We start from the raw sequence: 23,173 nt of genomic DNA, 5'->3' as shown, positions 1-23,173 counted from the left end.
GGTTGATATCAGGCACAACCCCTTCTCTCCCCCCAGTCTCGCACGCTTTTTTGTGCAAATAACTGCACACGACCCACACCCATAGTTCTACATCATCGTGTTTTTTGCATTGTTCCCTTCTCCCCTCTGCAATCTAAAGGGATTTACAACGGCCATAAAAGCTACATGGACATCGCTACCTGAACACACCACATAGCGTGCTTGTATGTCGCGTGGCTCGCTAATATGGACGTTTTTAACGTGCTGTCTGTTATTCCTTCTTTTCTTCATCTTCTTCTTTGCAATATTTCAGCGCTTACGCACTTAATCCACCCAGATACTGCCGGTATCTGCTACTGTCCCATTGGAAATATGCACATATTCAAGAGTAATATTTTTTTTGTTTTCCCTTATCAATGATAGATGGTGCCACAGTGCACTCTTGCGATTTCGAAGTTTATTATTGATCCTGCGAAACTTATACGGGTCCTCTTTATTATAATTAAAATCAGTGAATCATTCCCTACAAAATGAGGATATCAACGGTTGTAATAGTGCAAACAGGGAATCATAACTTCAATTCTAAAGGAGAAGCTCATATCAGAAAAAAATAAAATTATATTTAAATCTAAATGTCTTTTACGACCATCGTATCGGTGCCCTTGTCTGCAGGTAGGTCCTCTCTCTCATATTCCTTCTTTCTTCACTCTTTCTCTCTTTCTCTTTTCCGTTTTCATTCTCCATTTCCTCTCACTCATTCCTAGTACTTGTGTTACTCCGTCCTTCTTTGTTCCACTGGGTCTGTTTCTCGACATACATATATCTATCATCTTGTTCTACCTTCATTTGTTTCATTCTCTGGCTCTCTTGCTATTTTATCACAACCGTTTCTCTCTTTATTCTACCTACATCCAGTGGGGAAAAATTCCAATACCTTGAAGTACCAGGAAATTATATAAACTATATTTATAATTTTCCCCCATCTCAGAGCACCCAGGGGTAGAAATTCCCCCTTCAAATACCACCCTGCCTACTTCTGTTTCCAACCTATCTCTTCATTCGCTCTGCCTACCTCTCTCTCTCTCTTTCTTCGTTCTTCTACAACACACACTCTCTCTCATTATATCTACAGCTATCTATCTCCTTCTCTCTTCAAGTAACCTATCTCATAATTTGCTTGCTATTAATGTGTATAAATTTCAGGACGCGAATATTTTCTGCAACAAGACGGAATAGGATTTATATTTTATCTAGTATTAGGGGTTTTGTTTTCTTCACAAGATTTCACAACAGAAAAGATATCGTTCTGCTGTTTGATTTATATATGAATCCTCAAAGTAATTCGCAACATCTGGAAATTAGTCTGCATTACAATGGATCTTCTTTCTTAACACACAAGACAAGAAACAAACCATATTCCCCTGCACGTTATATTCGCTATATTTGCTTCCCTCTCTATCCATCACGCCGCAAGAAATTTCATCGAAAGTGGAGGATACATACATAAGACTTGCCGGGGTTCCTTCCCTTAGGAAAGTGGGGGAATTCCCCCTCCTTTTCTTCCCCCCTTGGAAGGCAGGAGCCTCGCTTGCGTCCGATCTATAGCTCCACAGTTTGATTAATGAAGTAGGTTCGAATCTTGTATAAGCACAAGTGTACGCATGTGTCATATCGATCGGGCGGGGGAGCCCGTAGCGAAAACGGCCGCCATTACGGGGAAGGAGGGCGCTATCCGCACAGTGCGAGACCATCGGCAGACGAAAACCGAGCGTGGGGCCAGAGAGAAGTGTGGAGTTTGTGGATCTGTGGTTTCAGGAAACGTATTCTTTTTTTGGGAAAAAAGACAACAAAACCCAACTTGACTGTGAGGCGCCGTTGTCGTCTTTCTCCACCCGGTAAGTGATTGTTGTGTGTCATGTCCATTGTTGTTATTGTTGAGAAGTCTCGTGCTTGTCCGGAAAAAGTGCGTGTGGTGCGTTCACGGAGTTCCTCGCATTGCGTTGGGCGTTGGTTCGGCATCAACAACAATTGCGTGCTCTTGCACTTCGATGGTTGTAGCGCTTATGTTGTAAAAGCGTAATGGTGGTTAGGTGGTTGTCTTGGACGAGACTTCGTGCTCGGAAACAAGTGACGTTTGCTGATAGAATCCTCGGTCTGCGATTCCGTGGATATCTCACAGCGTCGCTGGCGGTTCAACAGAGAGTTTACAAACATGCCTGCAGTGTGGTGGCTGCCTACTTGTCCGCACCACTTAATGTGTCTCTGGTGCCAAGATAGCAGTGCCTGCGTGTGTGAGAGCTTTAGGTAGGCCTATTTGCTGCAAGTTATATTGCCCGAAAGTTATACGAGAACGTCAACTTTTAGGCATTGTGCACCATTTAATATGCAGAAGACATGTACCTATCCAGCGTGCGAATTAACGGGGAGGATGCTGGAGATCCTCCCTCAAAAATTATCCTCGGCAAAAGAAATAAAGTTGTATGCATACCAAGGATGTTTTTATACCTCTCAAGGAAAACGGAACTGAAAGCCTATAGCATAGGCGCCGACTCCATGCCGCTTGGGGGGCTCGAGCCCCCGCCCCCCCACTGTTAACGATGTGGGGGCAGAGCCCTCAAATAATTTTGCTTAAGAGAATCTAATGTATTATTTTGCTTCTCTTGTAAAGTTTACTCTGAATTGTGCCACATGAACGTAACTTTAAATACACATTTGAAATGTTCTTTGGGGGGCTATGACCAGAGACAGCAAAACACATGACTTATTACTATATACTAAGTATATAGCTAATTATGAGTATTGTTAACATTTTTACTAAAAAGAGTTTCAAAAGAAGATGTGCATGAACTAGGAGAGTGGATGAGACATTGGGGCTACAAATGGCTCTCACATGACATGCAGAAAGAGATCATTGATATATTAGGGAGATCTGTTTTGCGCTCAGTGGTAGCAGATATTAAAAGTCGGGAATATTTTGCTATTATGGTTGACGAAACTTGTGACATATCCATCTGTGAACAATTGACATTTTGCATTCGAACTGTAATTGAAAATTTTAATATTTTGGAGGAATTCATGGACTTTTACGAGATTTCGAACACTGAGGCCAAAACTTAAAAAAGAGAGGGAGTGAGTCATTCATTAATTTATTTCAATGATCAGAGCCCCCCAATAATTTTGACAAGTCGGCGCCCCTGGCCTATAGTATACCATTTACTAACTATGTAACAAAACACACTTGAAAAATCATTCGGTTCATTAATGGTCCAATCATCAAAGATTCCCCTAGCGTAAAGTATGTACCCCTGTGGAAGGACACCATTCTGCAACCGAGCCAAGAAACAGCAGGCTGTTTTCCACTTTTTTTTATGGCACAGTGCTGATATTTTATACCTAGGTGTGTATTGAAGTTTTCACGGAAAACTTGTAGTTAGGTTAAATGGACGTAAAGTTTGAACGTGACAATAGGAAATTCGGTCGTTTTCGGTGTTATTAGTTCGGTAGCTCTTCTTGTGTACTATTTTGGGTTTCTTGGAATATAGATACACTAAGTATTTCTAAGTTACGTGTAAAAGTAACCATAAGATTTAATTATCTTGTTAGAACCAATCTTCTAAGGCACTTAGTGGTTTAGTTTACACTGGTAACATACACAGATGAACCTACCTCCCAAAATGAAATCACAAATACGCCACAAAGTGGGCATCACCCCCCAAAGCAAAAAGCTTTGTGCCTATCAACATTAAAGCCTTCATGACCCTGAGAATAAGCAACACATTTATAGAGAGATCGCTGGTTTGAGTCCTCTTGAAATAACCGTAAGATAAACTCCATACATATGGTCAAGTCATTCTCACTCAGGATGTTACTGATATCTGTTAAGAATAAAGCTACCGTTATCTTAGTTTCTAAGATACGATGTTTCCTTTCTACAGACGAAATAGGCCATTCCTGGATTTAGGAAAGTAACACATTGTCGTTACTTTTACTCACGTAATTTAGTTAGAGCGCTACTCAAGTTTGCGTTATTTCCCACGCATTATAAAGTCCCCAAGATACATTTAAATACTATCATGTACTGCGAGAGTTCCTTACACAAAAAATTATACTATTCCACCCTCAGGAAGTACGTAAAATCCCAAATACGAGATTGGAACTACAGTATTATTACACAAGGAAAAGTTAGCTTGGAATAACCAATAAATAGTTTCACGTGACCAAATATTGTTTAAATGGGCGACAAGGAAATTGTTGTTTACCAGAAACAAACTCTTTTGCTTACAGTTAACAAAAAAAAAACTAACACATTTTTTTGATTGCGGTTACAAAAAAAGCTTAACATATTTCGTTAACTCAAACGAATCCGTTTATTCTGTGTACTTAATTAACGAACCGACGTCTCAAACCGAAGTAGGTTCCTTGCCTCGCTTTTTCCGTTGTGTCGCTTTCTTCCATTCCTCTTCATCAGTTCCTACCTTGCTCTTATCTACTTTTGCTTTACACACCCTACACTCTCTCTTGTACTATATTCTTAATTATCTCCTCGTCTCTTCTTATAATACTGCTATGCCACTGTCGCCTTTCCCCATTATGCGGCAATATCAGGTTTTTTCTCTTCATTCATTGCTTTCACTGTTTCTCCATACGCAAGATTTTATTAATTTTGTTACAAAAATTTTTCGTCACCATGCTATTCTCACCTGGTATTATAGACCGTATTTTAAGGGTCAAAATGTCAATATAAAAAAAATATATATTTATAAGCGCCAAAGGCACCGGATTTACTGGGTCAAGTCACTCTCTGCCAAACCCTTCCTTCCTAAATTTCCTAAACAGAAGAAGATGCATATATGTTCTTACATAAACAACACATTTATGTTATTTAGCGTCGCTTTTTTTCCACTTTCGGCTAATCGCGACGATGAGACTGAGTGATGATTAGTGTTGCCCACGAGACGAGACTTTGGCCTGTCTCGTCTCGTGGAGTCTCGTGGAAATGCTGTCTCGTCTCGAAAATATTCGTTTGTCTTATGACACATGGTCAATCTCGTCTCGTCTCGAATTTTTAAAATCCTGTCCCGTCTCGTCCCGTGGGCAACACTAGTGATGATACGATGAAGGTATTCGAACCCGGGACCCTGACATTATAGTGCACTGTGGAAAATCATTCCGCCACGGTGGTCGGCTTATCTCAATCTTTCCCCCGAAATTTATTTGAAGTTGGCGCTACTGATTCTAACAGTGTTCTGTTACCGGCATTACAAATATTGAGTAATTATTTGTAACTTTAAAACATAAATTGTTGCAATGTTCTGCAGGCTTCTTGCTGCTTTTCCTTTGTTATTCTCGCTATGTGAAAATTCTTTAGTTGTTTCATACTTCTCCGCACCTTTCTCTTGTCTTCCACTTTAAACTGTAGGTCTAGTCCCGATTAGCCTTACTGTGCATAAAGTGGACTTAAAACACCAAATCAATCAATCAATCAATCAATCTTGTCTTCCATTTGATTATACTTCTTACGAAGTCACCATCACTTCTCATACACCTCCACATCTCCCGTCTCTTTCATTATTTTTTCTCCTTTCATGTTTCATTGGTTAATTTCTTGTCCATTCTGCATCGCATCGACACAGCTTCTAATGGGAACCTTTCCTCCTTTCAAAGAGTCCTCCAAATAGGAACTACGCCTGTTGCGACTTCTCTGTCATTTTATCTGACTGCCTGTAGTTTCTCCATTCATTTCTCCCCATCTTTTGATTTCCTGAATGCCTTTGTTCGCCTCTGATACGGTATTTTCACAGGCACTCAAACGTTTACAGTGGCATCAGAAGAGATTTTCGTTGGGTGCTCTCCTGGGTGGACGACATATTTTCAGGTAGAATCTGGTTTTGTAGTTTACTAACATTCTCTCTCTCTGTTTCTCTATCTCCTTCTTTCTCCGTTTCCCTTCGTTTATCTATCTCTTTACTTCTTGTATCTTCACATTTCCCACATAACCCCATGTGCACCAGCCTAATTTGAAACCACGACTTAAGAAATAGGTCTCGGAAGTTGATGGCCTAAAATAAGTACATGAATTACAAGAGTAGTTGAATAAAATCCATTGTGTGATGGTTTAAACTACTGAAGTAAGGGGATAAGAGCGATTAAGTGTGAATGTAGTCTTTCTTTATTTTTACTTCAAGGTTACATAAAATATGGTGTCGTCCTAATTGCGAACAGTCCTATTTCCGAACAGTCCTAATTGCAAACACTTGTTACCTAAACACGAGCAACACTTACTACCTGGAAGGATTGGGTCCTAATTGCGAACACATTTTTCACATTGAAGCATATCAGTTAGAATATATAGGAAATCCGACATGATAAAAGTCGTCGGCGAAGTGTGAACAATTTAATAATAATCAAAGTGTGACCTGTTCTTTGCTGTACGAGTACAAACGACACAATTCCTAACTGAAAAGCGTTAATATAATTACTAACTTCATAAATTAATGTCATAAATTTGAACTTCACTTACTCAAATTCCAAAACATATGACGCTGCTGTTAACGCTGTCAAGAAGGTTAGCTACGGTTGTTACAAGTTAAACTGCTTGTCTCCCTGTGTCACTGCTATTATTTGTTTTTCAAAACAGGTACAGTTACATGTGTTCGCAAGTAGGACATGGACTTATTTCTCACTTCCATGTGTTCGCAATTAGGACTGTTCGCAATTAAGACAAAACCATAAAATACAACTCAAGGTTTTTGTGTATATGTCATTCACCTCCTTTCAGAGTGGACCTTTGCACGATACAGCATCTAAAAATACAGTTGTGTTTCGGTTACATCACATATGTTTTTATATTGTGAGTAATTTTACTTTAAAACCACAGATAAGGCGGTAATCGATGCCAGCAAGGGGACCTCAAAGTAGGCTTGAGACAGTATTTTAAGTTTGCTGGAGGCAAAATAAATTTACCACAATTATTTAATGCATTGCCAAACATTCCAGTTAGAAATAATATTGTGCTTTTCCATTGACCGTATTTTCGATTAATGGCGAACTTGCTAATAGGACCATATCAGAAAATTTAAATATGCAAAATATGCTAGCAAATGCATTTACAATTCCACAAGAGGAGAAAAACAGACCTCGAAAATGAAGAGAAATTCAACTCGGCAAGAAATAGAGAATAATGACCTAAAAACTAATAAAGGCCAAATATTTTTTTTTCTTTTCCTCTGTTCTAACTGACGGGAAACGGGCTCATATCAGCTGTAGCATTGTTTTCAAGGCTCAGAAAAAAAAGACGATTTTTCATCAACTTCGGAAGCCTAGAAATAACCATTCGCAAGTTCTGCCTCCACAAAAAAAAAAAAAAGAAGATCGCTGACCGGCACACTGATGGAGTGGCGAGCGAGGTGACCAAAACGATCCAGTTGCAGTTCGAGAAAGTTACTAACTTACACGCAAAAAGACCATTTGGCTGGAGAGAACCGAGAGTTTTTCTTTCCCCCCTTCCTCCTTCGGCCGTCGCCAGAAGCCGGCCCTCAGTGTGTGCACGTCCCGACCGAACCCTCGCCTCGTCAAAAGCTTACGCGAAATCGATACCGTCTCGGATCTTGAAGCTCAAGAATAATATGCAAGGTTTTGAGAAGAATCTGCCGCCTAAAGACGAAAGCATTACGCACATTCTGACCTTGACTTCTTTCCAGCATCTTTTCATACAGTAAAGCACTGGCGTTAGCAGGATTTTTTCTTCGCGACTTGCTGGAATTGTAAAAGTGGATATTTCGTACATTAAAAACTTTTCACTCTCAAAAATTGTAATCGGGCGGGGGGGGGGGGTCATTTTCTGGCGAGTGTGCATTCACCACTCTCGTTTTTCCCAAGTTTTTACTTGAAAATGTTTTCCCCAAAGTTTCGGAGGGGGCTGTAGCGTCCGTCAATGCAGTAAAGTCTCGACAATCATATTATATTGCGTGAAATCAGGCAAAGAAATTTAATTATAAATTAATTTCACACTTATGACAATCCGCATTGCCAATTTTTTTTAAATTTGGAATGAAATTTAGCAACATTTTCTTCCTCACTCCAATCTTATGTTTTTATAAGATTTTACTTGAAAGCATTGGTGCCCTATTAAAATAATATACACTGCTGGACAAAATAAACCGGACACTTGCATTGTTTGTGATTACGCAATGGGTCGATAAAAGCTCTGGTACAAGGGCTAACTAAATGTTGCAGAAACTGAATTAAGTACGAATGCATAAACAAAGTCCGAGCCTATGAATGGTGCATATGGTACTACATGATCTCCCAAACATTCTTCTGTAACATACCTGTGAGCTGTCATTGAAGTTCAGATGTCAAATATTAAGGTGTCCGGTTTCTTTTGTCCAGCAGTATATTAGCCGTTTTGAAATTTCAAACCTTAGCGAAGTTCTTCGAAACTATACTTTTGACGTGGAAAGTAGACTAGCGCAAAAAACATGTAAATTAAAATTTGCACAAACTACTGTGTGTGGGATTCCAACAATCTTTTCTGTCATGGTAAAGAAATTCTTCTTCTTAGTCGCTCAAGCGTGGACATACGAGACAAGAATAACACGCAGGAAGAGCATTCCAGAAAATAAACGCCCTGCAATGCTTTGAATAAAATTCTTTGTAATGCAGTACGCCCAGGACCGGATGGCAATGTTTCACGCGGAAAGAACCCAATCACGTGATCCACACAGGATGAGTGCGAGAGCATCTTCCTGTCAATAACTCTGGCATAAGATGTTTAGGAATTCGCTTATAGCTAAAGCCGCCCTCAGGATTTATTCCAGGAAGGAATCTAGTCTCCCACCCCCTTTTCGCAAACACTGCTTGAATTCGAAATTCTGGTGTTCTCCGAGACGAACTTGCTCCTGTCTTACTTGTATTCAGTCCCCTGTAAAAATGCATATTCATTCATTCATTCATTCATTGTTTTCTGCCTAATTGGCAGGTTTTTCACTGCAATCTCCAGCTTTCCCTATTCTCTGCCTTACGCTTCGTAATAGCATACGACCCAGTTAATTTAATATCATCCATAAGCTGATATCTCTTTCTTCCACGGACTTTTCCTCCTTCAACCATTCCCTCCAAGACATCCCTTAGCAGGCAGTTCCTTCTTAGACAGTGTCCTAACCAGTTTCTTTTCCTCTTCTTGATGGTCTCCAGTATAGATCTTTTTTCACCAACTCTTTTCAGTACGGCTTCGTTTCTTACCTTGTCCGTCCATTTTACACGCTCCATTTTTCGCCATGTCCACATTTCAAAAGCTTCGAGTCGTTTCTCTTCATTTCTTCTCAACGTCCAGGTTTCTGCACCATATAGTGCCTAATTTTCTCTCCAAATTTCAGATGCCTATGGTCTATTCTATATATAGATTATTTCAGCATTTTTGGTAAGATTTCTGATATAATTATTACAAAGCCGCCTTTGCTTTTCTGCTGGTCCGAATTTTATTAATTGAAACGGTCGAAAATTCTTAGCATTTCCCAGGGTGCATTGAGTGAACTTTCCACGTAATACACCCTCGACTGCATTTCGCAGATTACCACGGCTCTGGCGCCTAGATCTACGGCCAGTTTAATCTTCGTAGGACTGTGTGTGTGTGTGTGTGTTGTCGTGTGTTTTGTCCTTGTTTGGCCTGAGTGCCTTTTTACAGCCTCAGCTTTTAACTCAGGTAAGGATATTTTAGTTTTCAGACACACTTTTGTTTTTGTTATGATAAGGGGCTGGTGCTCACGCACTCAAATTTTTAAATTCAAATTCAAATTCTTCGCATTTCCCGTATTACAATAAATCTTGAGGGCTATGACGAAAAATTCGGGAAATTGTTATTTTCCTTAATAGGAATACAAGTACGTATTAAAGCATTTTTTGTGCGTCCAGTTGAAACCATGAGATATGATCTGCATGAAAATGATTTAATTACTTATTCTAAAGACCATGTTTGTTAAATTATACAATGTAATTAATACATGACGTAAATGGGTTAATGGGCAGCCTCTCTCCTACACTTTCAGAATGGAATTGACTTAAATACTTTTTTCTCATTGTTTAGTAATTGAGGGAAAGCGTGATCTTTCTTCACTAGAATACAGAGTGTCTCAAAATAGTGTTTACACTCTTTGAATATTAATAACAGAGAAACTGTTGAAGATAACTTGACTGGAGCTCTTGTATTTGAAGCTGCAATATCCACATTGTGTGTTGTGCGTGAGCGTGTGTAGGCAATCTGTTGTTTTAGTTCCATCATAGCCTACTAGGCGATAGGCATACGTGTACCCCAAAGTGGCAGAGGTGAGTAATTTTTCTTTTGAGCAATGTCAGAAGTGTCAAATGATCTCCCAATTTAACACCGTTAGATTTCTACCTCTGGGAAACTGAAGAACAACATGTACCCCAAAAAGCCATGGTCACTGGATGACATGAAACATGCGATCGACACTACCTGTGCTTCCCTTCCTGTGGAAACCATATCTGCCGTTTGTTGATTTGTCGATCTGTTCTGTAGCATTGCAGACAAAGTATTAAGGTATGTGACACGCAAAAAAGTTCATACTTGCTGTTATTGGTGTCCTTAATAATAATGTTCAAAGAGTGTAAACACCATTTTGGGACACTGCATATGTCCGTTAGTTCCATTCGCCCAATATGCAGTCAACTGATGCGTTCGTCCCGACAAAACATACCAGCGACAAAACGTACCACTTGGGTTCTCGAGGCGAAACGTCCCACTCAGAGCTGTGAAGGATGCACTAATAACTTCAAAATATTTACTCCGCGACAAAACTTACCACTTCGAGGAAAACGCTTGAACTTGCCCTTGACATGTCAGACATTCCAATACGGTGAGCTATCTGCCACCCGAATCAGCACCCAGCTAACTTGACCTTGAGGTTAGGTTAAATTACATTAGGTTATAGGTTATAGGTTCATGCTCCCAAATTGGCAGCCATATCTGCGATTCGCCAAGTTTTTTCCTGAAGGAAGTCGACAGAAATCAGTGGGTGCTTCTTCCATTTTAAGAAATGCCTTTGGCGTCAAGTTCAAGATATAGGACTTTCGGTCGAGTATCGAGAGAATGAGGAATCCGTTTGGATGTACGCATGTGTGCCGCTCTGGCCTTCTTAAAAACGAAGGAAGTTTACGGGTGGATGGCTGGAAATACACTCTCAAGCCCCAGAATCAGCGAAGCTAACTCTTTCTTTTCTTTGATGACTTTGTGAATAGTTGGTTACAAAACGCGGAAATTCGAATAACAGTGTGGAACTGTAATAACAAACGAAACTATTTTTGATGCCGTCCCATCAAGTGGTACGTTTTGTCCCATCGCAAATGTTTTAAGACTCATTAGAAGACCCAGCCGCCCAGGTGGTAGGTACGTTTTGTCGCGTATTCGTTCGTGCCAGGTAGAAGTGAGAGAGGGGGAGAAAGATAAAGGATAAATTGGGAGAGAGAGGGGAGTTAGGAGATGAAACAAAGAAAGAGAGGGAGAGAACAGAAGAAAGAAAGAGCAAAAACAACCGTAGAGGGAAAGAGATTGATAACAGGGACAGACGGGAGACTGTGAGAGAAATATACAGGGCAAACCGATAAAGAAAACAGAGAAGCAGATAAAAGGGGAGAGAGGAAGATCGATGGAGAGAAGCAAAGACATAGATAAGGGAAGAGAAAACAGAGCGAGAGAGGCGAATGGTGAAAAGAGAGTATATTAAACTTCGTTCGAGAAAGTCGATGCATCCTTCATGGTCGAGATGACACAACTTGCCTTCTACAATGAAGCTTCCTTTATCCTCTCGTTTAGAGACTGAATCCAATTGCGAACTTCCAAATTGATTTCACTTCGCATTAAAAAAAGAGAAAGAAGCACGCAAACATTTGTACCTTTCCAGCTTGTGAAAGCATTGATCCATCTCGAATAGCGGGATTACGCGACCCGGAGCTGCCTTGGCGGTCGAATCGCAATCTCGTTACGGAAGGTTTCTGGTTCGAGTGCCGGTCTGTATACAGGTACACATTGTAAGTGTGCCTTCTTACACTTCATTGTTAAGTCTCATCATCGCGATCAGCGAGATGTAGCAGAAAAACGCGCAAAATATGAAAAACTGCTAAATTCACTAGATGACAATTGACAGGAAATAGCAGCTGTAAGCCAATGAGAAGCCATCACATATGCAGAACAGTGGCGTGATAACGGAAGTTTGAAGAGAAAATAACTGAAATACAGATAAATATTTCACTTTCATCTTTCATTGTGACTTTTTCTTTGATTCTGCAAATTTCACAGTTCTTGTTATTAATATGAAGTGCAAACACTGTTGATACAAGAGATTTTTTTATTTTACAACATCAACTTGCTTTTAAATTTATTTGTGCTTGGGTATGTTTTATTTTCAAAATCACTATTCAGATTTCTTCAGATAACCGAATGATTGGTTGATTTCATTTATTTGACCTCGCTTTTCTGCAACTTTTGGCTAATCGCGAAGATGACAGTGAGTAATGATATGATGATACTGATGAGAGAACACTCACAAAGGACACTCATGCCCAGACCGGGATTCGAACCCGGGACCTCTGGCGTCTTACTGCGCTGTGATAACCACTCTGCCACTGAAGCAGTCACGCGAACAGCAACGTCGTATCTGGGCCTCCCCGATGGCGTAGTGCTATCGTCGTCGCCTTGTGATCAAGGGATCCCGTGTTCGATACCCGGTGGAGGCACATGGCACAGTGGTTCGGATCCCAATTTAAACTTTAGGTCCAGTCCCGATTAGCCTTTCTGTGCATAAAGTGGACTTAAAACGACAAATCAATCAAAAACAACGTCGTATCCAACAAGGACCAAATGCTATACAAACAGCAAAACAAGTTGCCCGGTTGTTTTTCCTCCAGTAAGAAGTTCTACGACGCAGAGAAATCTTTAATCTGTTCATAAAACATGTCACTACTACGTATATTCACAAAAGAAAGAGAAAAAAAACACTACTTGTTTCAATTTAAAGTGTCTGTTGTCTCTGCCGGCAATTGCAACGTTTTTCGTGGGACCGATTCAATTCAAGAAAAGTGTGTATTTAGTTCAGTTAATGCGCGGTTAGGATAATAAGGGACGGAAATACAAATTCATATGCGGCCTGAACCATTGAGTGAGTTCAAGTGTATTCTATAACTCGGGTTAGGAGGCAGCCTCAGGTTGAACCTCGCCCACTCAAATTAGGAGTATGCATTTGAAAATATTCCAATTGAAATTTTAAAAGGTCACATGTCGTTTGTGTGACGGTAAAATGGTGTACACTGTACATGTTACGGTGACTTCTAACATTGTGGATTGCTTTCAGGAATTTGGATAAGCTATGTTTTCAAAGAAAAATGTATGTTAATAATGACATTGTTGTTATACAAACGCAAATGTTGCATTGAAAATATGTTTTAGGTTCAAACCTCCATGATGGAGAGGTTAGTGGATCGTTCTCCCAAACCAGAAGCCCCGAGTTCGAATCTCGTAAGATTTCCCACCATTTTCTTTACACTGCCAGTTAATTTTTATCACAAAATTTACCTATTGCGTTTTGACAGGGTGTGCAATGGCCCCTGTGGCCACCATGAACGCCGCCACTGAATATTTGTTCAGACATTCTACCAAGTGTGTTCGTCTTTAAAGCACCAACCATGTGCGTAAAATGCGTTGTGCTTTTCGTGCTTACATGTAACGTGCGACATTCGAAGCGTACATGCAGAAACAACACTCTTAACATCCCCCAACGTCAACCATAGTTTCCCTTTTCCGCCGGTAGATGGCTGATAATGCGCGAAGGAACAGCTTTCGCGATTGCCTTAACGTTATGAAGGGTACGGGGTGCGGAGGGTGTTGGGGGGTAAGGGTGGGGGGAGGGCAGATCCGTGCGTATCGCCTTTGAAACCCTCAGCACGGAAAGCATCCATCAATCTTCCCTGACAAGCGAGTTTCAAGCCAACATTAAACGCAATGAAAGGCCATCTACCGGGAAGGAGAGTAACTAAAAAACTCCCAGGATTCACTAGCACGTTTGCTTAAAACTTCAAGAGACTGTGAAAACTCCTCCAAATGACACAACTAAGAGCCAGGCGTGGAGTTTGAGAAAGACCATATCCCCCCCTTAGGCCCGGTGTTTGAAAGTTTGTGGAAAAATAGTTATGTATTTTATGGAGGAGATGATGTGTGGTCGGGAAGAACCGTGGGGGGAAATGGAAGCTCGGGGAGGGAAGGGGAATCCGTGTTTTAACAAAACAGAGCGACTCTTGTGAGGCTCCTGTTTATTTGCATTTGCTCCGGCAGACATCTTGTTTGATGCTGTAAGTCGTTTAGACGGTGTATCAGTAGCCAGTGTAAACAGTGGGCATTATTTAGATGACAGCAGCGTTTCTGTTTGATTTCTTTTTCGATACTATCTGTAACGTTCGATAAAAGTATCAACGCTTAGTTTAAGATAGAGTCCAAATTTAACACAAAAGCCCGGCGCTGTGCGGGAGGCGGGGGGGGGGGGCTAGGAGGGGATAAATATATGGAGGGAGGGGAGGTGAAAAATGACCAGGTGAGAAAATCGAGGTTGCGTATAAACATGGTTGGTCTGCCAGCAGTGTTGCCAGCCCGGGTTTTCCGTTTCGCATTGGCTTGCGAGCTTTGTACAGAGGAATTCGAAAGAAACGCCTCCCTTACGGCTATGCAACCCGGTATTTTATATCGTCTAGTTTCGCCTGGTAGAGTAGTTCCCGAGAGGAGCAATGTTTCCAAACCTATAACCGTAGTGTTTCCAACCCCGTATTGGTAGGTTGGCTGTTGATTTGGTGTTTTTAAGTCCACAATGAACAGTATGACTAATCGGGACTGGACCTACAGTTTAAAGTGGGATCCGAACCACTTTGTGCCTCCACCGGGACCCCTTGATTACAAGGCGACGACGCTACCACTACGCCATCCAAGCCTGTATTGCTTCGTAGAAGACGAAACCTTCACGTAACTTCTTCATTCGTGATTTACATTTGGTTTACAGACTCACATTACAGGACACTCTTTTACTGTATTGCATGTTTTCTGGAGCATTTATTTTTCCTTCTGTGGAGAAAATTCTGTTATTATTTTACATCTTATTTTTCGCAGCTTCTCTACCATTTATTGGCTAATCGCAACAATGAGGATGAATGATGACTCGATGAAATTGATAAAAGGACAGTCATAAAGGAACCATGGGGGGCTAGATTCATATTTTTATTATTACTAATATCTTTCTCTTTTTTTACTTTACTTTTGGCTAGTCGCAACGATGAGGATTAGTGTATGATAAAATTCATGAAGGAACACTCATAAACAATCATACCCAGGCCGGGACTCGAACCCGGGAATTTCGGCAGCGAGATCAAAAGCCGACGGCTTACCACGCTCGGGCACAGCGGCGGCCAATTATTATTAGTGATATTGTCTCAAGTAGTGTATTTTTCCACCATATTCTTTCACACAATCATGAAACGGATGAAAATTAAAATGTTAAAATACCTGCCTACGTTGTTTTTTTTAGCTTGCAATATAAAGCCCTACTGCACGAAGCCAAATTGTGGGAATACGAAACAGAACCAAGTTAACATATCTTGGCCGTGGAAAGTGTTAATAGAAAATCTAGAAAAGAGCCATTTAACAGTTGCCTGATTGCTTTTCCATTTGTTGTATGGGAAGAATTGTCTGAAATGTGTGTGTAGTGGCAGGCAAAAGAGAATACAAAGATCGAATAGAGAGGCAACACTGTCATTGTTCTGCACTGCACAGACCACGCGTCTCGTCGAGTGGGCGGGGCACTGTGGGTGCGAGCGAGCTGCTGTTGCTTCTGCATAAAGAACACTCACAAACAACTGAATGACGCTCCGCTTAAAATCTAGTCAATCGAGAAAGGATTTGTTGAGGAAGTGAATTGAAATATAAACGCCAGAATTTGGTCTAAGCCTATAATGGTTACTAGCAATAAGAGCTGATCAATTTTTACATGTGGAATTCCGTAACGAACGAGGCAACAGGCCGCACTCCACACCTTTAGTATGGTAACACTATTAAATCATCTCATTATATGCGTCCGGTTATGCTGATAGTCATGTTTAATATATTACCTTCAAACATAAACAATATCATGGACTCACTCAGAGGCAGAATTCAATTTTACGCTTCACTTTCCTGAAGATATTGTAGCAATATAATCATTCCGCTCTATTTTCGTATTCTCAATTGAACTCGCACTATTTTCCCCCCTCCCTTCTCCCACCTTAAAAATTTTTGGGTGAGAGGCTACAAACTATACTAAAACTGAATTACAGACAATACTTTACGACTCAAAGTGACGTGACCTAGAACGTAGTGAAAAATCACTGGTGCAAAATTCAACGTAACGATGATAAAATGAAGGTAGGAAAATGGATGTGCTAGAAAGTTTTACATACATACACACAGTTAGCTCCGTGTAGAAGATATTTCTTCACATTTTTCTCACCTTGGCTTCCTTGAATTCACGAAACTGTAAAGCCATGAACGAGTTAACCCCCTATAATCACGGAGTCCCAGGTTCGATTCCTGGTGGAGACACAACTGCCTAGTGGTTCGGATCCCACTTTCAACTGTAGGTCCCACTTCGGGTAGCCTTTTTGAGCATGAAATGGAATTAAAACAAAATTGGAACACGGTAACTCATCACAACACACGCGCAGAGAGCGTTGAACTTAATGACTGACAACTACATCGAACTTTCAGCGAAGCTGGAATAAGGTCTATTTGCCATGACAAATAGTGTGAATTTTCAGTCTCGTGGTGCTTTCTATACGAAGTGCAAGCAAGTTATCTAAAAAAATTCAAATGTGAGGGTGAGTCGAGCTATGTTTCATTCAATAAGACTCTTCACTTCAAACATATTTTGCTCTATAGCTGTCGATTTCGAATGGGCATCTAAGACTGGTTGCTTAGCGGACCGGATTTGGAAAAAATCACGGACTGTCATAGTTCCAATCACACTACAGACATAGCAAAAATTGATCGCCTGAAGATGAGAGAAGAGGTGATCTCTTGATATGTCTCGAAATATATAGATAGAATATATAGTCAATCAAAAAGAAAAACAATGGATAATGTCCAATTAAGTATAGAAACGCTGTTAGAACCGGTGTTCATTCACAGAGCAGAAGGGTTATTTTGACAAAATTCTGTTTCCCGGCTGGCTGCTTCGGAGAAGAGGGCTTTGTGAAGTTGCCGCTTCTTGCCCAAGCGGTAGACCTAATTCGTTGTTTGGCCACGAGTTCCTTCGTAGGTAAACGCGGCAACAGAGGATCACTGCCATAAAGGTGGTTCCCGCGCCGGCTGAAAGAGCGACGGAAAATTAAAGAACCATTGTCACTAACTTCACACAGACATCTAATCATTTCCTTAGGTTTCGAAGCTGATCCGAAGGGACAACAAATACCAAAAAAAGTCATGAATTAAATGATCGATTGGTCCGTCCTTGATGGATGGCAATCCATATTAACAATAATAATCGTAAGCTTATCATTAAAGAGTCAACAATCAAAGCTAATACGCATCTATTGATCAGAAATTACTAGAGGGTTAAAGTTGTTTTTGTACCTCTTGTTATTTTAAGTCGCTCTTCTGCCACTTTCGGCTAATGAGGATGAGTGACGATTAGATTAAATTGACACCATGATACCAATACTGAAGCCGTGACTCGAACCCGGAAATTTCGTGGTATCGGAAGTGGACTATTTAACGCGCTTGGCCACCAAAGAGAACCTTCTCTGCGGCCAAGCGCAGTTAGTGATGGACTAACGATCCAGACACCGAATGTTCCGGGTTCGAGTCCCTTCACAATCTAAGACATAACACTTTATCAAAACTTTATTCACCTCTCCTCCACCTCAAATTTAATACTCAATCTTCCCAACCAAATTTCCAAGCCAATTTTAGACTTCCTGTTGATATTGCTCCCTCCAAAAAAGCAATCTAAGACGTAATAGTAATACACAAGAGTTGGGATTCCCTGCCCCCAAAATAATTATCAATCCAGCTACCTGAAAATCCCACTAACTTCATTAATCGCCCACCATAATGTCCCTATCAATCTAAGGCCTAATATGTAAGAGTTGTATATCGCCCCCCCCCCACCAATATTACTTATTACCCGTAACAATTCCCCTGACAATCTACAAATTACTATTTGTATAACAGCAATGGCTAATTGATAACGTAATTAAACTTGTTCCCTGTTTACTCAGTCAAATTTCCATCACAGTCTGTGCCATAATGCCCCTCCCCCTGGGCACCACTGATTTAGAACTGTGAGAACGTGATAGGTGTAATGTAACTAATAGTTAAGTGTTAGGGATGGGTGCATGTGTGCTGCGCATATGAATTTTATGTGAATCATATCTGTCAATAATGTGAATATTAATATTATAGAATATAATATAATGGTGCAGGTGTGTGAAAAAGTAACCATGAGCACCAAGGTATCAATAAAAAAGAATTCGAAACATAAGTTGCATATGGAGATGTGTGTAATTAGTTTTGTTCTGGGATGTAGCAAAGAACATCGGTTAAACCGTGCGGGGTTTCAATACTGTGTCCACCCGCCGTTGGATTCAAGTACTGCATCTAGTCGACGAGGCAAGGATTCCACGAGCAGATGTTTGGTCTTCTCCTTAAACTCTCCCAAACATCAAACACGTGAAAATGTTTTCGATTGGGAGACTTCGCTGGCCAATCTACTCTTGAAATTCCTGGGTGCTGATTAAACCAGTTGGTGTTCGCTTTCGATGTATGGACGCTCCTGTTGTCTTGATCGAAAGTCACGTGCGAAATCTCATCTTCAAGGTGTCTCTCTCGCACGCTGAGAAGCGTGTGGTTTTCCAGCACTGCGATGTATTCCTGCGAATTCATTCTCGAGGACACTTCCACCAATCCACCTACTCCAGACGAACTGATCCATCCCCACACCGCCACGGATATCCTGCCACTCCTAGAATGGGTAGAAATGTTCTCGGGGCAGTAGCGAGTTTTGTTGCGCCTCCAAACATAAACCTGACCATTTTCGTCAGACGAAAATACTTTTTTGTCGCTCAAAATTACGTTCTGCCAAAATTCTTGATGAGCTGGTAAATATTGTAAAGAAAACTGATCCGTGCTTCGTGATGGAAATGCGTCATTGCTTCATTCTTTGCCGCTCGACAGTGCCGAACTGTTGCAGCATGGCACCCCAGTTTCAACTCTTGGCGAATCTTCGTTGTAGCCATGAAGGGATTGCCCTCGCTCATCTCAATGATGCCTGCATCTTCTTCCCTGGTTGCCTTCCACGGCCGGCCTTTGTTGGGTCTTCACTTCATTCCTTGGTCACCTTCTTCCTCGTAACACCGAATCCAACGCCTGACGCATGAATCGTCCACACCAAGGGTCGTAGCATGTAGTGCAGCACATCCGCCGCACAAGAACATGCTGACTATCTTCTCTCTTGTAAATTCCGAAAGTAAGGCATGATGAAATGATATCGTAAAGGAACATTCGGACCGAAGGGACATGCTGCACGTGGCACATGCCTCTTGAAAACACCTTATCATTGGTGCATGTAGAGTTTCACGCCCATTCCGGTGCAGAAAGTTTCATTTTATAGGTTCCGTTGCAAGTGGCATGCTCAAGGCATAGATACGAGTAAAACTGCTGCAGGATCTCAAACGAAGCACCCACCGGGGCTCGAATTAAAGCCAAAGCGTGGTGGCAAAAGGCAACCGTGAAGTTACTGCATCTATTAAATTAAGCAGGTGCATGCAGATTTAAAAATATTGATAAGATAATTCAATTGAATTGAATTGAATTGTTGTTTTTCTAAGTCCACTTTATGCACAGAAAGGCTAATTGGGACTGGACCTACAGTTTATAGTGGGTTCCGAACCACTATGTTCCTCCACCGGGTATCGAACCCGGGACCCCTTGATTAAAGGTGACGACTCTACGATTGCGCCGTAGGGGAGGCCCTAGTCCTCTTACGGAGATAATTCGTTCGGAGCAATAGAAATGCCCTATCAAAACAATTGGGGAATATTATTTTCAATGCGGATATTCTTCGGAAAATATGTTTCTAACAACAGTTTACCTAAATAGTGGGGACTTGGGGTGAGAGAGAGGGACGGAGTTGGAAGAGAGAGAGAGAGAGAGAGAGAGAGAGAGAGAGAGAGAGAGGAAAAGCACACAATTTTCTGTTCAGTGCAAACCTTTGGGATTGCTTTTTCCTAGCGCACCAAAAACACAATACGTATAACCCAAATACAACCCAAATCTTCAATGGCAAAATTGTGAGTCAATCACTCAACTGGAATAAAAAGTACGGATTTAAATCTAGGCCAGAAGATAGATATTGCGCTACCATGTGCCAAAAAATCCACTTTGCCCGCGAGAATTGTCATGCCTGAGTGATATGTAGTTTACGTTAGTTGTGAGAGTTGCTTCAATTCCATTGCCTGCCAAGAATAATGATAGCGCTGAAAGCATAAAATACAGAAATGTGCATGTTTGGCGAGCTATGAGAAAAGCAGATCCTTGTGTTTTCTTTTCAAAATTTACTAATTTTATGTCAACTTTTACATATAGCCAATGGCGACAGAGGATGAATGATGCTTCAGGGAAATTGATGAAGATTGAAGAAACAACGAAAAAGAAAAACTCATTATCAGAGGCTAGGACCCAAGAACCCTGGCTACGCAGCATGTTATGATATTTAAATATATCACGGATTGCTGCTAAATCCATTCCTAGATATTTGTAATGAATGAACCCCCGCCCCCGCTACGAGAAAAAGAAAGACTATAGGATCTGAAACATTCACAACGTAATTGCATTGCTTTTCATTGCTCATGGCTGTATTCCAAATGTAGTAAGAGATCAGCGATAAGTTAGATTTTTTTTGTGGCAAGGTATAAGTGTATTTGAGCGCAAGGGCTACCTATTGCATCATTTATAAAGAGTTAACTTCGTCGTTACACTAGCACCAGGCACAAATGCATCAATTTCTATTTCGGTTATTTTACATCACTCTTCTGCCTCTTGAGTTAATCGCGATAATACGGATGAATTATCGATTTATAAAATTGTGACGGGACAAACTCAGTGATACATTCATGCCTGACCAGAGTTCGAATCTGGAACACATGACCTCGCTTCGCTAGAAAGGCTGGCAGAAATGTATCGGAAAAGTGTAGGAGCACCAAGAACCGGTTTCACCCAGCACAGACAATGAAATCATTTACAGCGACTCGCTGTGGCAGTGTTGCTCGTCACCCCCTCCCCCTCACTCGCAGACAGCATAGCCTTCTCAGCACGCACCTGCTGATGGAAGAGTGGAACCACAAGCAAAACAACCTGCGCAGACCCACGACTCCTGTGCACCGTACTCCCGCGAGGAGGGGCGGGGGAGAGTGGACCATGCTTCCTTATGGCCCGAACTGAAGGGAAGAAGGGAGATCTGCGCGGGTACTTTTCGTCCCAAGGATTTTTTTCGTTTTGGTCGATCTATACTTTTCGTTTCAGGCATATTCCGACTGGAAGGTTTCTGGCACCCCTCCGCCCCCTCCCCTTCCCACCATGGTTAATAAATGAGACCCTTGCACTTTCAAAACCCTTATCGCAAGACAAAGCTGGCATCAATTTTACACCACCATACAATAAGATTTACACGGGAAACATTTCCCAACATATTTTCTTGATTCGGACTAAGGGCAAATTAAAAATAATCAAAGAATTAAATTACTGAAAATATGGAAAAGCGCGATACCAAAATCTGTAATGAGTGCGAAGGGAAAATCGAGAAAAGGAAAAAAAAATTAAGTATAAAAGTATTCGAATAACCAGATTAAGAGAGAAAGTTATCACTGCTCGAAAAATGCAAATGAAAAAAAAAACGGGAATACGAATTGAAATATACCACAATCGGAAGTAGACTGAAGGAAGCAAATTTTAATAAACGTGGAAAGAAAACATAATGAAAGGAGCGCTGGTTCGATTCGCGACGGAAGCTCATATTTGTTGTTCGAATCCCACTCTACACTGTATGTCCAGATGCATTTACACTTAAAACAAACTTCGTGGAACTTTTTCCAAATCAGATGTCGCCAAAAATTTAAAAACAAAAAGAATAACTCTGAAGGAAAAATGCCGAAAACGTTATTGCAAGATGAAAAAAAAGAATCTTCACATATTCGTTCGGAAGTGGTAAAAGAATAATAAAAAACTCAAGCATAAATGTTAATAACACTTGTTATTATTACCAGAGACATTCTCAAAATAAACTTCTTGTCCGTTAAAATGAAATCAAGAGGAAAGCAAGATCTCCACCCGGTCGCGTGAATCTGTGGCTAGATTCAAGAGTTGGAAACACTACGCTTCTCGCGAGCTGATATTCCTGGCGAAACTAGATGATATAAAATTCCGGGTTGCATAACCGTAAGGGGGGGCGTTTCATTCGATTTTGAGTGTACAGGTTCATTCAGTGGATATGCTTTAATGTGTTTGGTTTTTCTGCCACTCTTGACTAATCGCGACGATGAGGATGAGTGAGAATCATATGGATGTGGGTTTAGGCGTCAGAGCCTTGTTCATCTTCATGGATGCAGTTTTCAGGGTGCACCACGAGGATGAGGGGATGTTGTTTGAGTACTTTGGAAAAGGGTCACCTTCATAATTCCTTCTATCGGTGGTGTGCCATAGAGTTTCGTAAGGAAGGGCGTATAGTCTTGCTTCATCTACTGTGAATCTACCTTATTGCTTTCTTTTACTTCGCTTCTTGTGCCACTTTCGGCTAATTTGCGAAGATGGGGATGAGATGATATGATGAAATTGATGAATGGACACTCCCAAACATCGATGCCCAGGCCAGGATTCGAACCCAGAACCCCTGGCGTCGTAGCGCGATATGCTAACCACTCCGTCACGAGAGCCGGCATGAACCTACCTTATGCACAATGTCCTTTTTTCTGAAAGCTGGGTCAAGTATTATATTATATTTATATTTATATACTGACTTTCAAAGGAGATAATTCTCCAATTGCATAAGGTAAAATAATCATATTATGCATTGTTTGATGGATTGTTGTTTAGTTGTTTTCTGCCATTAATGGTGCC

The 23,173-nt window shown here is 41.0% G+C and overlaps 1 protein-coding gene across 1 annotated transcript in view; it reads left to right on the top strand.

The window, feature by feature from the left end:
* Positions 1–1,737: 1,737 nt before the first annotated feature.
* Positions 1,738–23,173, top strand: part of LOC146004924 (frizzled-5-like) — a 194,214-nt gene continuing 172,778 nt past the window's right edge. The window contains exon 1 of the mRNA XM_083143966.1: positions 1,738–1,874. The gene's annotated coding sequence lies outside the window, so the exon portion shown is untranslated. The remainder of the gene's footprint in view (positions 1,875–23,173) is intronic.

The sequence above is a fragment of the Lepisma saccharinum genome, chromosome 22 (genome assembly GCF_977018435.1).
Source record: "Lepisma saccharinum chromosome 22, izLepSacc3.1, whole genome shotgun sequence".
In the NCBI taxonomy this organism is placed as follows: domain Eukaryota; kingdom Metazoa; phylum Arthropoda; class Insecta; order Zygentoma; family Lepismatidae; genus Lepisma; species Lepisma saccharinum.
This window is presented reverse-complemented; position numbering and strand designations above follow the sequence as displayed.